At 38.2% G+C, this 13,015-nt stretch overlaps 1 pseudogene; it reads left to right on the plus strand.

Moving 5' to 3' along the window:
- Positions 1-3,654: 3,654 nt before the first annotated feature.
- Positions 3,655-9,244, plus strand: LOC115688452 (ABC transporter C family member 10-like; annotated as a pseudogene).
- The last annotated feature ends 3,771 nt before the right edge of the window (positions 9,245-13,015 follow it).

Here is a 13,015-nt window from a genome sequence, read left to right on the forward strand (position 1 = left end):
TACACGTTTAAACGCATTCCAAACACGTCTTTGCACGTTTAAATACAATTTTACACATTTGTATGAGATTATATTCTAAACGGGCTAAACATGTAAAATTGCACGGCTTGGATAGTAAACACGTGTGTTGTAGGGTTCAACGATATGGCACTATTAATAAATATGTCGTGCGTGACATGAAGATGAATTTACTAAGAAACGGGTATGGCACAAAGACGCATGAGTTGGGGACTTCTTTTTTTGGACGTACATTTTTTTTTTACTATGAAGATGAATTTACTATGAGTTTTCTTAAATTAAGTTAAATGTGAAAGTGTTTAAGTAATGTGAGTCAGGTCGGATATGTGTCACTAAATTTGTATCATTTAAAAATTGACCAAAATAGGTTAAATAGATCGGACCATTTTCGACCTGATCCACCCGTTCGGTGGGTCTATTCATGAGACTCGTATATGTCTTAAGAAAAAAAAGAGAGGGTTCAACAGGGATAAAGACTGACAAACCTTTTTTCTTCATTTCCATTTAATCCAATAACATCCAGTTTACAGCAGAAAATCATGTGTTACAAGATTAAACATGATTAAACATGCAATAGCTACTGTCCCACCCGTAAAATTTAATACATGGCATTTTGAGATTGCATGTAGTTATTCTCATATATTTTTCGTAAATATTCTGTTAACAAATATTCCCGAGTACTTGTTAAATATGTTTAATTTTGAAATATTCAATTTTCAAAGAATTGATTGTGCTTGTGCATGTCATGAAGACAGTCAACGCGTTAAAAATTACAATGCTTTCTCATTTGGTTACTAGTTTTTAGCGTCAGTTTTCAACAGTTCATTTTTAGTAAAGTAGAAAGAATTTTCCAAAACGTATGTTTACGATAGAGATAGACATATGTGTAAGAATAACACGTGATTCCAATCAGTTACTCTTCTTCGAAGAAAAGTTTATTTATAAGCCACTTACTAATTCTTTTTACTTTATTGTGAATGTACAATGACTCGATCGTGAAATTTTGATTTATTAATTAATTCGATAGCTCTTTCATTGGGACATGAGCCATGTCCTGTTGTTTCTCTACTAAGATTCAATATGAAAAGAATAAGAACACCCAAAAATCTTTTGACGAGACTTCAACTTTGTGCAATGTACTCTGCATGGATGGGGTATCTGGCTTTGATTGGAATCAAAACCTTACTTAATCCTAACTGATCCTCGAAAAGTAAAATTGATACAGGGACTCATTGCATAAAAATTGATTCTCTTAGTGCATTTCCCCCCTAAACTTCTAATCGTCTAAACTATGATAAAACTAAATTTCAACAATGAAGCAGATTTTTTCCAGCAAATTTTGTAAAATCAGATCAAATCTCACTTCTTTTAAATGGTGCAAAATCGCTTAGAATCGGTCCCCAACCGCCTATGTCCTAGAACATCGATTCTCAATTGAAATGGAAGTTGGAATCTAAAATGGAATCGGTTCTACTTGAGCACTGGTTTGAAGTGGAACCGATCAGGCCAGTTTTGGCAGCCCCGAATCTACTTTGGACCATGTTATTGCTAGCCTATGTCTTTTGCCAAAACGTATGTTGCAAAATATACGGTATGTATCATCAGTTTAAAGAAAATTTTATGCTGACGGTCCATCTAATCTGTCAGAGGGAAAACGTGCAGGCAACCACCTATCATAAGTCAGCATCATCGTTTTTCGTTGTTGTACGGAGGCGGGTAGTTGTTGATTGCTTGGGCTTGGTCTTGCATGTCTGCATTCACAAAATTCCACGTTGTCGCATCCCACGAAAGGTACTAGTGGTAGGTAGCTGTGGTAGCTAAGATTGAGAAATAACTGTTAGCTCTGCTCTTTCTCTCTCTCACGCACGCACGCGCATGCTTAACGTGAAAACCGATCAACACGTGATATTAGAAAAGGGTTAATACAATTAAAAACTCCAAACTAGTTTATTTATGATAAATTTATCTTAAATTAATTTTTTGACCATAAAAAATCTCAAACTGGTATACCCGTGATAAATTTACCATATATTAATTCCCGTAAAATTTTTCTGTCAAATTATTTTGTTAAATGACACTCACTCGCAATTGATGAATGTATTGATTTTGGATTGAACCTTCCGTTTATCAATTTGTGATTTTTTATAATATTAATACAATTTAACGAAAACTAACGGAGAATAAATTTGTAACAAATGTACCAGTTTGAGGTTTTTGATTGTCAAAAAATTAATTTGATGTAAATTTATCATAAATGTATCAATTTAAGAGTTTTTGTGGTATTAACCCTGTTAAAAAATAAAGCAATAAAATGAAGGCAGGTGGGCTCTTCTCTCTCTGCATGCATGGTTTGGGGAGCCTGGTGTTTTTCGATTTTCACAGTCAACGTTACTCTTTGTTTCTGCACCAGATCAAGCTCTCTGCAAGCAAGAAGAGAAGCTCTGTTTTCTGCATTGAAAGCAGAGTCAACCTCTGCCTTCTTCGTCTTCTCTGTTTTGGCGAAGATTGCTGACTAGAGCCTGGAAGTGAGTGCTTCTTCTCCTTGTTTGAAGTCTTGTTGCGTCAATGAAACTTTATCCGTTCTTTTCGAGTGCTACTGTTGCTGCAAATGTGCATGAAAAGGCATGTTTTGTGGGCAGGAGGAGAACTCGAGAAGTTCTTGATTTTTTCATACCGTGGGTATCGAGACATTGCCTTTTTTTCTTCTGACAATTTCTTTTTTCTAATTAGATAGTTCTTTTGGTGGTTTCTTGTCCATTTATGTATCAGGGTTTTCCCAACATAATGATTCATTCATTATCTTACTTCGTTGATTGATAATCTTGGCAAATCGAGTGGGTTACCCACAACTATTCCCCTAACTATGAGAAAATCATTGAAGAGTACCGTTGGTGCACTTTTCAAGCCTCATTGATTGTGTTTTGGAAATGCATAACTTCCAGTCGGAAGTGGGTAGCTTTCTTCAAACATGTACCACTCGGGCTTTCAAAGTGTCACGATAATGTTCTCAATGTTTTCAGTAACCTTAATTAGTGCCCTCAAGGGCATTTGTTAACAAGACACTATACATCTCCTGCCTTCATATGACAATTCAAATTTCAAGGCAACTTGCTAACTACGACATGATTATAGTCTTGAAGTATGATCCTGAATTGCAGTCTTTCAGGAAAGAGGCACAATCAGGGGAGGATTGTGGACCGTATCTGCGACGACTCTTGGTGCTCAAGTAGAGTTGGACATAGCAGCAGCTCCGCGCTCACGTCCATTATCCATCCCCATTCTTGTACCAACCGGATTTTGGTCATTTGACTTGATATCTTGCTCATTTTGTACTTTCTATTTGACTTACTCTGTAAGTTGTCCTCAAAGAAAATTGCAATTGCCACCGCAGTTTCCACTTATTCGTCCCACTCTGATTTTGGTTAATCTTCAGGAAATTGAATGAGGATGCTACTCTTTTACATCTACATGAGTGGCTTGTCTTTCTGTTCCAAGGGGTCAGTTGGTTGCTGCTACCTTTTAGCGTGACCATTAGGAGGCTACACCTTCCATACATCGCATTGGCTCGGATTAATTCAATTGTACCCTCATACTACACAGGGTTTCTCTGTAATCTTCCCCACGGGAAAGAAAATAAACCACTGCATCCGTGTCATCATTTTATCATTCCCTGGAGCGATCCTCCTGCTTTTTATTGCTTGCGGAGGATACAGTTACATGGAGAATAGCAAGGACTGCGAGAATGGCGCTGTGTATGAACCTCTGCTGGACAAAGAACAGAACCACAACGTCACTCCTTTTGCCAAGGCAGGATTTCTCAGCAAGATGTCGTTTTGGTGGTTAAATCCGCTAATGAAATTGGGGAAAGAGAAGATCCTTCAAGATGAGGATATTCCACGTCTCAGGTTGGAAGATCGAGCAGAAACATGTTACTCGAGGTTCATGGAGCAACTGCACAAAGAAAAGAAGAAGAACCCGTATGATATCTACTCTATTTCGTCTACGATATTTTACTGCGAATGGAGAGGGATTTTGGTTTCCGGGTTCTTTGCTTTGACCAAGGTCTTGACTCTCTCCACCGGGCCTTTGTTCCTTCGAGCCTTCATCATGGTTGCCGAAGGTGAGGAGGCTTTTGAGTATGAGGGTTACGTGCTAGCTGGAGGATTGTTATTCGCCAAATGCTTGGAATCTCTATCGGAAAGGCAATGGTATTTTAGAGCAAGACTGATTGGACTCCGAATAAGATCTTCTCTATCTGCAGCGATTTGTGAGAAGCAACTGCGGCTCTCCAGTGCAGCGAAAATGACTCACTCTCCAGGCCAGATAGTACATTATGTTACTTCAGATGCTTATAGGATTGGTGAGTTCCCTTACTGGTTTCACCAAATATGGTCAACTAGCCTGCAGCTGTGCCTCGCATTAGCTATTGTTTACTATGCCGTGGGGCTCGCGACTTTGGCGACTCTGATGGTACTTGCAACTCAAGTACCAAAGAAGACTCATGGAGGCTCAAGATAAAAGGCTGAAGGCGATCGCGGAGTCTCTTTCTAATATGAAGGTGTTGAAGATGTATGCTTGGGACAAGCACTTTAAAAAAGTTATCGAGGAGCTGAGGAAAGATGAATCAGAGTGGATCGCAGCTGTTTTGCGGCAAAAGGGTAACTATTTGATCCTGTATTGGTCTTCGCCGGTTTTAGTTCCCATCATCAGTTTCTGGGCATGCTACTTCATGGGCATTCCCTTGACTGCAAGCAATGTCTTCATGTTTTTTGCGAGTTTAAGAATTGTTCAGCAACCGATCAGCTTGATCCCTGATGTGGTCGGGTCCTTTATTGAGGCTAAGGTTTCATTGTCTCGGATTGCTGAATTTCTTGAGGCACCCGAATTGGAAGATAAACCAAGAAAGCAACAGAGTGATAATGAGGTGCTGGAAATGGCTGTTTTCATGGATTCACGTGAAATTTCTTGGGACAGGGGTACCTCGAAGGTGACACTGAGGAACATAAATTTGTCCATCAGAAAGGGAGAGAAAGTAGCTATATGTGGGGAAGTTGGGTCAGGGAAATCTACCCTTTTAGCTGCAATTCTCGGAGAAGTACCATTTATCAATGGCAGAGTAAGTCATTGATTAATCTTCTCCTTTGGGGAGTTTCTAGTTGTACATTGTAATTGCCCCACTAATATTTTCGAGATCATCAAATATGATGAGAAAATTGTACTATTTCCTTGCGATGTTCGATTTATCAGGTCATAATTAAATCAATTAGCAACTAGTATGATTGAAGACTTACTGGTAATCCTTGACAAGTGTTTAGGTTCGCGTTCATGGTAGGATAGCGTATGTGTCTCAGACAGCGTGGATCCAGACCGGAACTATACAAGAAAACATCCTATTTGGATCGGCCATGGACTATGTCAAATATCGAGAAGTAATTCAGAAGTGTTCACTGGCTAAGGACATCGAGATGTTTCCCTTTGGTGATAAAACTCAGATAGGGGAGAGAGGCGTCAATTTGAGCGGCGGACAGAAGCAAAGGATACAACTTGCACGCGCTCTGTATCAGGATGCCGATTTGTATTTGCTGGATGATCCCTTCAGTGCCGTGGATGCAAATACAGCGACTAGCTTATTTAATGTGATCTACACCCAAGGACAGTGAAATTTCTATTCGTTTTCGTTTTAAGTTCAAAATGAATGAGATGTTTGCTCGTTGTTGCAGGAATATGTCATGGAAGCTTTGTCCCACAAGACTGTTTTGCTTGTTACGCATCAAGTTGACTTCCTTCCAGCTTTTAACGCTATCTTGGTCAGTAACCCATTGACCGAAAAAGCAAGACTTTTTTTTTTTTTCGGTGTATGTGGGCAACTTAGATCTTTGGCTCATTTGAAAGAAAATGTCATCCCCGGTGAATTTCTTTGCAATGAAAGTGCTACTTTTTACCTTTCTCATTTGTTTCATGGTGTTCCTGAACAGTTGTGTTTCTTGATAGCTAATGTCATCCGGGCAAATCCTAAGCACCGGCTCATACGATGAGTTGATGGCTTCTTGCCAAGAATTTCAGGACCTTGTGAATGCGCATTACATGACTGCTGCTTCTGGTAATCAAATTGGAATTGTTTCACCGAGAAGGTCTGGGTATTTGAAGGAGGAGATGCAGAAAATACTCCTGGAGGAACAAGTCGAGGTCTTTCCAGGAAGCCAATTGATGGAGCAAGAGGAAAGAGAGATAGGAGACAGCGGTTTGAAGCCCTACTTGCAGTATCTGAAACACAACAAGAGCCTTTTGTTTATCACCTTGGCAACTATATGTCACTTAATCTTGATAGTCGGGCAGCTCGCACAAAATTATTGGTTGGCTACTGAAGTCAACTCTACGAGTGTGAGCACCGTGGAGTTGAACTCTGTTTACACTGGGATCGGCGTTGCCATTGTTCTCTTTTTGATTATTAGATCACATTGCACAGTCTATCTAGGTTGCGGTGCATCGGACTCCATATTCTCAATGTTGTTGCACTCCCTTATTCGAGCGCCAATGTCGTTTTACGACTCGACTCCTTTGGGAAGAATACTCAGCCGGGTAAGAACATACTCCGAAGTTGAATTTGTGCTGTTCTTTGAAGATGTTTAGGATGAATAACATTATTTGCTGAATTTTATAGGTCTCTTCAGATTTAAGCATCATCGACATCGATGTGGCTTTCAAGTTAATCACTGCCCTTGGGGCCACGATGAGTACCTACTTGAGCTTTTTGATTCTCTCTTTTCTTACGTGGCCGGTTTTATTTGTCATCATTCCCATGATTTATCTGTCGCTGATCATACAGGTAAAGCTTATGCCTCAAATCATTAATTGTTCCTTTAGGAAAAATTCTGCACACAAACCTCCTGAGAGACTTCTTCCCGTAATTCAAATTTTAATGCAGCATTAGTTTTTGTCTTTCTTTTACTACAGAAATACTACTACGCTTCTTCAGATGAGTTGATGCGACTCAATGGCACAACCAAGTCCACACTCGCCAGTCACCTTGCCGAGTCCATTGCCGGAGGGATGACAATCAGAGCGTTTGGCCAAGAAGACCGATTCTTTTCGAGAAGTCTTTGCCTTATCAATGCGAATGCGAGTCCATATTTTCACAGCGTTTCAGCCAATGAATGGCTGATCCAACGTCTGGAAGTCTTGTGCGCTATAGTCTTAACATCCTCGGCCCTCGCGATTACTTTTCTCGATCTTGGGTCCTCTTCCTCTGGTTCGTATCAGTAAAAAGCTCAATTCAGTTCTTTATATCGAGACTTTCCCTAGAATCTTGGCTCTTATGGTTTGTATCATTTTACTTCGGCACATTTTGACCTGATGACTAGCTCTACTAAAAGCAGCTTTGGATCGACATGTTGGTTCACTTCCCTTTCCAATATAACCTAGGAAATAGTTTCCAACTCTGAAGATGTTAGCGGGTGTTGGGCCTCACACTATCATTTGATGCAGGATATGTTGGAATGGCACTGGCGTACGGTCTATCTTTAAATATCGTCCTGGTCAATTCGGTGCAATTCCAGTGCTCGCTGTCGAATTTGATTGTTTCAGTAGAAAGGCTAGAGCAGTACATGCACATTCAAAGTGAAGCTCCGGAAGTGATAAAAAATAGCCAACCAGCGCCAGACTGGCCTTCTTCCGGCAATGTCGAGATTTGTGATCTGAAGGTAGACGCGTGCACCATTAACACACCTTCCGATTCAGGACTTGTCTTGTAGCTCACTTAGGTCTGATCATTGAGACATCAACAGGTGAGGTATTGGCCTGATTCTCCCCTTGTTCTTCATGGGATAACCTGTACAATAAAAGGAGGGCACAAGATCGGGATCGTTGGCCGGACCGGTAGTGGAAAGACGACTCTCATCAGCGCTTTGTTCCGTCTAGTGGAGCCTGCCGATGGGAAAATAATCGTTGATGGCCTAGACATAACCACTATCGGACTTCATGACCTGAGATCACATTTTGGGGTCATCCCGCAAGATCCGACACTTTTTGGCGGGACAGTTCGATACAACCTGGACCCCTTGTCCGAGCACACCGATGAGGAAATATGGGAGGTAATTTGAGAACGTCTTTCCAAGTTCGATTGGTGCATGTTTCTCTCTTTTACTAAACGTACTTGCATTATGAAAAGAACCGCACCGTGCATAACTTCAATCTTAGGAGAGATCCTGAGATAAATCTTGAATGACTATACCTCCCGCAAAAGGAAGGACTTTGCTGTTATGTTTCATGATTGTTTGAATTTCTGTGGAAAAAGGTTCTTGGAAAATGTCAGCTCCGGGAGGCTATACAAGATAAAGAGAAGGGCCTTGAATCGCTAGGTAACGTTGAAATCAAACTGCAAAATTTAGTCTTAATATGCTCATAGTCGATCATTAACTGTTTACAAAAACTCATATTGCAGTCGTAGAGGACGGATCTAACTGGAGCATGGGGCAACGGCAATTGTTTTGCCTAGGACGAGTCTTGCTGAGGCGAAGCCAGATCCTAGTTCTGGATGAAGCCACCGCATCTATTGACAATGCGACTGATTCGATCCTCCAGAAAACTATACAAACGGAATTTGCGGACTGCACGGTCATAACCGTGGCCCATCGGATACCAACCGTCATGGACTGCACGATGGTGCTGGCAATAAGCGATGGTAAAATTAAACTTACAAAGAAATATTTAGTGGAACCGATAATTAACGTGAAAAATACGTGACATTCTTTGCATTTAACAGGGAGATTGATAGAGTATGACGAGCCTATGAAATTGGTAGGCAAGGAATTTTCGTTGTTCGGGCAGCTTTACAAGGAGTACTGGTCTCGAACTTCGAATTCGAGTAATTACTCGGAGAACTTTTAAGATGAAGCTTGCGGAAGCCGTCGTACATTATCCGAATGCATTGCGTGAGGCCAGTTTCTTCGTTTATTGCAATTGGAAATGCTGTAGGGAGATGATTTTGCTGCTACGTCCACGGTCAAAAGATCAGACGCCAGGGTGGCCTGAGCCAACCAAAGCATATCGTTATAACATCTTAAACATGTATACTATTTTCAGTGAGGCTTGTTTATTGCATTTCTCCCTATTGATTGGTACTTCTATCATTAGTTGTTTTCTAGTACAAATATCCAATATTTATTGGGAATTATACTTTTTTATATTTAATATTCAATTCTCATGAATGCATGTATAATTATTACTATTTTCATGTTATAATCGCTATTTGACACGAATGGCTTATTGCGAAATCTTTATAAGAAAATAATGGGCTTATTCAGAAGATGTTCTTCCTTTGTCTACTCTACGCAAAAGCTAAATATGCGTATTCAAAGTAAATTAAATGTCATAAGTATTTGCTTATATTATAAGAAGCTAATTTTTGTTTTTTCCTATTTTGTTTAGTATATTTTTTTTTTATCAAAATGTAGCTTTCAACGTCCCAACAAGGCAATAACTAGTAATTTTTTCTATAAGAAATCACTAACCAGCGTGACAAATTGGTACACCTGCGACAAATTTACCAAAAAATGATTATTTGATAACAAAAAACCCCAAACCGGTACACTTGTGACAAAATTACCTTATGTTAGTTTGTGTTGAATTTTACTGTTAAATTGCTTTGTTAAATGACATGATGCTCCAGTTTTGGGTTTTACCCCAATTTGTCATAAGTGTACCAGTTTGTGATTTCTTTTGTATTAATCCAATTTAACGGAAACTAACGGAGGGTAAATTTGTCACAAATGTACCAATTTGGGATTTTTTGTGGTCAAAAAATTAGTTTGAGGTAAATTTGTCACAGGTGTACCAATTTGGGATTTGTGGTGTTCAAAAAATTAGTTTGGGGTAAATTTGTCCCAGGTGTACCAATTTGGATTTTTTGTAGTATTAATCCTAATGTTTTATAGTCGACTTAATCAGTTGCTCTTTAGATTAATCAATTTGATCCAACGGGTTACATTATTTCGTTAGAATATATGGTCCGAATTGCATGTGGATGGACTTCTTTTATAGCCCAGAGCAACATAAAATTAAATGTGAACATGAGATTCAAAACGAAGTTGTTGATGCTCTTCAAAGGTTATGTTGGGTTTGACAGAATCCAAAAGAATGGAATGGTCGGGATTGCCATTCCAGTGAAATGAGCATTCCATTTCGGAACTGCCATTTCCATTCCCAATGACAACTAGTAATAATAAAAATAATCATACTAATTAATGATAATAAATTAATTTCAATTTTGGAAATATTTTTTATTAGATTATAATTTTAATAAGAATACACTTAAAAATTATTCTATAAAATATAATAAAGTCTTTCGAAAAACAATCACTGTTTTCAAATTATAATGATGGAAGACGCATTAATTGCCTAGTGATTGTGGTGCGAACTTTCGGCGCTAGGTTGAGGGTTTGGCTCACAACTCTAGTGCTTTGTAGGGGTGAGCACAGTTCTAGGGTAAAACTGGATCTACCGGTCCGGTTCGGTTCTCTGATCTAGGGAGAGAGGTTCCGGTTCTTGATTTCACTTTTTTAGGAATCGCCAGTTCCCGGTTCGGTTTTCGATTCCTATAGGAATTGACCTAGGAACTGGAATTGAAAATCGAAAGGGAACCGGGAACTCTAAATTTAAAATCCCTAATTTTCTTACTACTTCTCACTTCTTAGCTCTCAAATTCTCATCTACTTCGATTAGTGGTTGGAAGGTTTTTTTTGTCTCTCCAAAGAGTTAGACCATTACCATGTGAAACAAAGGGCAAATATCTTCTTTAAATGATCGACTCTAACAAGAATGATTTACCACATGCATGGTTTGATTGGATGTCTTTCTCATCCATCGGAGAAGAATGATTTATCGATTCACTGAGAGGTTGATAAATTTTGTTTCTTGTGAAGACTTGTGTTTGGGAATGTAGCTATATGCTTAAGAGGGGCATGCATAACATTTTCTAAAGTTTGTTTTGACCTTTGATTTATTGTGATTTTGGAGTACCCACCATTTGCATGATCATTGCTTTGCTTAACTTGTTATGTTTGGGTATTCATTGTCATGGATCTTTGCCAAGTTTTTGTTCTTTAGTGAGGTTCGATTGTTTCCGTCATTCACTTTTTCAAGAACATCTTAAGCTTGATGGTTGCATAGTTAAAACCATAGTGATAATGGATGGTGGAAGGAGAAAAGAAAAAAATTGTAGTTGCAGTTGCAAATAATTGATACTTGACACTTCAATTTTCAATTTAAAACTATTATTAACTTATTAGCTATGATTATTGTTTCTTTTGATTTTAGGTTGTCAAAATTTAGAACAAAATTTCATGGATGTTTGAGAACCAAAAACTCATCTTTTTTTCCTTTTTCCTGCTTCCCATTTTGTTTGTGATTTTGGATATTGTCTTGATTGACATGCTAGTCCCTCGTGAATTCTATTATATTTCGATTCATACAATGACTTCTCACTTTAATTGTATTTATTTGAACCATAATGCTAGCAAAACTAGTCTTTTGTATTTTCTTTGGTAAATGACAAGCTTGTTTAGTATTGCTGTGTTCATTTTCGTTTGTTTTACTAAAAATGAAACAAAAAAAGAACCTATTAGACCCTGAAACCGATCCTATAACCTGTAATAGGGTAGGTTCCAGGTTTTGACAAGTAGGTTCTTTGTACCCGAGGGTAGGTTTCAGGCGAAACTTATAAGGAATATGAAGCCGCTCACCTCTAGTGCTTCGGCCCTTTTTCTTTTGTTAGTAATTTTTTTTATATAAATTCTATTTTCTGTTATTCCCAATCAAACACAAGATTCAATATAACTTGATTATTTTCCTTTTTTTCCCTTTTTTTAATTACTAATTAAATCTATTTAATGAGCTTTTGTATTTTCAACTTATATTTTAGATATAGAAGTTACTTTAATTTCTTTTGTTTTTTCGCATCAATCCATTAGTGTACCATTTACGATATTATTATATGAATATCAAATTGAGGATTAGAATTGAAGTATTATGATACTATTGGTAGATAGGTACGTTCAATCCTAATTATATTATAATATAACTAAATTTTAAAAAAATTATTTTTGAAAAAAGATAATGATGTTCAAATAAGGTGTTAGCTGGAAAATGGGTTACATGGAAAATTTAATTTTTTTTCCTAGCATCGTGAGCCCGATCCTAGTGAACTTAAAAGCAATAACTATTCATCAGACTCTTGTATGCCTCAATAAGAATGGTTAATACCATGAAAAACCCCAAATTGGTACACTTGTGACAAATCTAACATTTGTTAGTTTTCGTTAAATTTTATTGTTAAATTATTTTGTTAAATGACACACGACAATCGATGGATGTACCAGTTTTGGGTTTTATCCTCCATTTGTCACAGGTCAGTTTGTGATTTTTTGAGGTATTAATTCAATTTAACGAAGACTAACGGAGGGTAAATTTGTCATAAATGTATCGATTTGAGGTTTTTTGTGGTAAAAAAATTAATTTGGGATATATTTATCACAGAGGTACAAGTTTGGAATTTTTTATGGTAAAAAAATTAGTTTGGGGTAAATTTGTCACAGGTGTACTAGTTTGAGGTTTTTCTCTGTATTAACCCTAATAAGAAACAAGGTTAGAAAGGGAAAAAACTCGCCAACCTTTTCTTCATTTCCAATTCAATACGGTGATCGACTTGCATTCAAGCTTCGTGCTCTCATGGCCGACATCATCAAGCTCAACACCCATCTCTCTTTGTAGGCCAAAGACTTCTCGTCCGACGGAGCAAGTGATGATGATGCCGGTACCTCCCTCCCCCCTCCTTGCAAGACGCAAGGGCCAGTCGACTCACCCACCCGGCGTCTGGCCAACTTGAACTTTAGCGAAAGTTGCACAATAGGAATAGAAGTGCGACGTGTGTCCAAATTACATTTCAAAATATCAAGTCATCATTTTTCATCCATTAATTTGGATAGAACCAACGGATGAACTT

Source organism: Syzygium oleosum, unplaced genomic scaffold, assembly GCF_021117445.2.
Source record: "Syzygium oleosum isolate NSW1041296 unplaced genomic scaffold, Sole_v2.1 Sole_v2.14, whole genome shotgun sequence".
Classification (NCBI taxonomy): domain Eukaryota; kingdom Viridiplantae; phylum Streptophyta; class Magnoliopsida; order Myrtales; family Myrtaceae; genus Syzygium; species Syzygium oleosum.